This window comes from Sarcophilus harrisii, chromosome 2 (assembly GCF_902635505.1).
Source record: "Sarcophilus harrisii chromosome 2, mSarHar1.11, whole genome shotgun sequence".
In the NCBI taxonomy this organism is placed as follows: Eukaryota; Metazoa; Chordata; class Mammalia; order Dasyuromorphia; family Dasyuridae; genus Sarcophilus; species Sarcophilus harrisii.
The window spans coordinates 487,275,493-487,278,671 of NC_045427.1; positions in this window are offsets into that span (position 1 = coordinate 487,275,493).

A 3,179-nucleotide genomic window follows, 5' to 3' on the forward strand; every position below is an offset into this window, starting at 1 on the left:
CATGAAATTTGAATGAAAAGATGTTTGAATAACATAAGATTATTCTACCACCATTAGAAAATGCAGAAGGGAATGGAAAAGCATGTTCCAAAGAATAATAGGAGTTTAGGGTGTAGTCCAAGGTGACCTACTCTGCAAATCTGAGCTTAACCTGAAATGGAAAAAGACGGATGTTCAATAATAAAGAGTTTTTGATGCATTTTTTTTTTTATTTTTGAGAGGCAATTGGGATTAAGTGACTTGCTCAGGATCGCACAGCTAGAAAGTATTAAGTGTCTGAGGTTGTTTTTGAACTCAGGTCCTCCTTATTCCAGGACCAGTACTCTATCTACTGGCCCATCTAGCTGCTCCTAATGCATTTTTATAGAAAGAAAATCTGATCTAAAGAAATTATTTGCTTCTCAAATACTAGACATTCGAAAATGATGGAGAAGTTAATGAATGCATGGAAGTGGGGTAGAGAATTCAGTGAAAGAGTTAAGGGCAGCAATAGCAACAGAATGATAATAAAGACACCAACAAGAGTCTTCTTTTTAAATTTACCCAGGAGTTGGAGTGATGATGGAAGTTGTGTAGAGGTATCAGTGGAGCCTTGAGCATTATGGACAGAATTCAGAGATAAATTGTGTAGAAGTGAATTAAAGTGGCTTTTTTTTTTTTTGGTAGATTACTTTACAAAATGGGAAAATACATGTGGTGGGAAAGAGAGTAGAGGAAAAGAGAAATGTATGATGTTAACAATTCATATTGAGGGATAGTGGGGAGGAGAAGGTGACTCCTGTAATCTTTTAGGAAGAGAAGAATCTGGAAGGAAGTAGGTAAAGATATGGGAGAAGGAAGGAATGTAAATAGAAAAGAAAGGAGGTATTTCTTTTTTTGATGACAGAAAAGAGTTCCACTAATGAATGTTCTCATGGATGAAGACAGCTTTTTGTGAAGGGAGATGGGGACATTATACTGGGTATTGTCTGGATGACTTAATGTCTCAAAACAGTATTTATCCTACCTCATGAGTGAGGGAGTTGGAACTTCTAGGGAAAACTGCCACCTAAAAAAGTTAGAGGACGTAGACCCAGGTAGGAATTTTGAGGCTAATGAAGAATAAAGTAACTAGAGGAAAGTATAGGTCAGTGGCAGAATGAATAATCAGGTACATGAGGAGAGGGTGTCCTACTCTCATCCTATCATTTACAGGAAATGGCATTGTTCTTAGAGTGAGATATGATGGAAAAGAGGAATCCATGGAACAAACACTATAACACAATGGCAGAAATTGTCTAGAGGAGAGAGTTCAAAAAGGAGGGATACAAAGAAAAGAGAGGAACTAGATAACTGTAGGAGTCACAAACCAAAGAATGAAAGTCGAGGATAGAAAGAGAGGATACAGGAGAATACAATGAGGAGAATCCTTTCTTAAAAGGGTAGCAAAGATAAAATAAAAAAAAAAAAACTACTAATAAACAGGATTAGTTGAAGGAAAGGAGAAGAGGGAATCTATATAACTGAGAGAAAAAAAAAGAAGGAAAGAATTAAATAACCAAATCAAAATAGGGAAGAAAAAGGAATTATTAAGGAAATTCCAAAGGAGAAGGATAAAATGCAGGAGGAAATTGGGGGATTGGGGAAGAGTTACAGAGGGAATAGGGACATCTTGAAAAAAGATAAAGTAACTGAATCTAATACTGTATTTATGATGGAAGAAGAAAAATCATAGCTTAAAAACTCAACATTAGAAACAAATGGAGGAAAAATAAATTCAACTGTAACTTTAAATGTGAATGGATTAAACAATCTAATAAAACTAAAAAGGGTGGCAGATTAAATAACAAATAACCTTCTACAACTTGTTGAGGGGTTATTTGTTATTAAACAGACATATGCAAAATAAAACTTAGAAGATAGAAAAAATATTATGCATCAAGTTAATTAAAAAAACAAAAACAGACATTGTAGTCATACTGTCTGTCAAAGCAATAGCAAACATTTAAAAATTAAAAAAAAAAGATAAACAAGGAAACTACAGTATGATTAAAGGAACCATAGATGACAAGTAAACATCATTAATGAACTTATAAACTCCAGATGCCTTGGCATATAAATTAGCTGAACTACAAGAAGATATAGACAGTAAAATAATAATGACCCAAAACTTCAATAACCCTCTCTCAGTTTTGAATAAGTTGAACTGAAAGATAAACAAAAGGAAAAATATGGAGTTCAACAACTTGTTGGAGAGACTAGAATTAATTAGAAGAGTTTAATTTTTAAACTAAAGGTAAAAGGCATTTTTAAATGTGTCAACAAAAGAAATTAAATATTTCTCTCTCTTTTTTATTTAATAGCCTTTTATTTACAGGTTATATGTATGGATAACTTTACAGCATTAACAATTGCCAAACCTCTTGTTCCAATTTTTCACCTCTTACCCCCCCACCCCCTCCCCCAGATGGCAGGATGACCAGTAGATGTTAAATATATTAAAATATAAATTAGATACACAATAAGTATACATGACCAAACCGTTATTTTGCTGTACAAAAAGAATCAGACTCTGAAATATTGTACAATTAGCTTGTGAAGGAAATCAAAAATGTAGGTGGGCATAAATATAGGGATTGGGAATTCAATGTAATGATTTTTAGTCATCTTCCAGAGTTCTTTCTCTGGGCGTAGCTGGTTCAGTTCATTATTGCTCCATTGGAAATGATTTGGTTGATCTCATTGCTGAGGATGGCTAGGTCCATCAGAACTGGTCATCATATAGTATTGTTGCTGAAGTATATAATGATCTCCTGGTCCTGCTCATTTCACTCAGCATCAGTTCGTGTAAGTCTCTCCAGGACTTTCTGAAATCATCCTGTTGGTCATTTCTTACAGAATAATAATATTCCATAATATTCATATACCACAATTTATTCAGCCATTCTCCAACTGATGGGCATCCACTCAGTTTCCAGTTTCTAGCCACTACAAAGAGGGCTGCCATAAACATTCGTGCACATACAGGTCCCTTTCCCTTCTTTATGATCTCTTTGGGATATAAGCCCAGTAGTAACACTGCTGGATCAAAGGGTATGCACAGTTTAATAACTTTTTGAGCATAGTTCCAAACTACTCTCCAGAATGGTTGGATTCGTTCACAACTCCACCAACAATGCATCAATGTCCCAGTTTTCCCG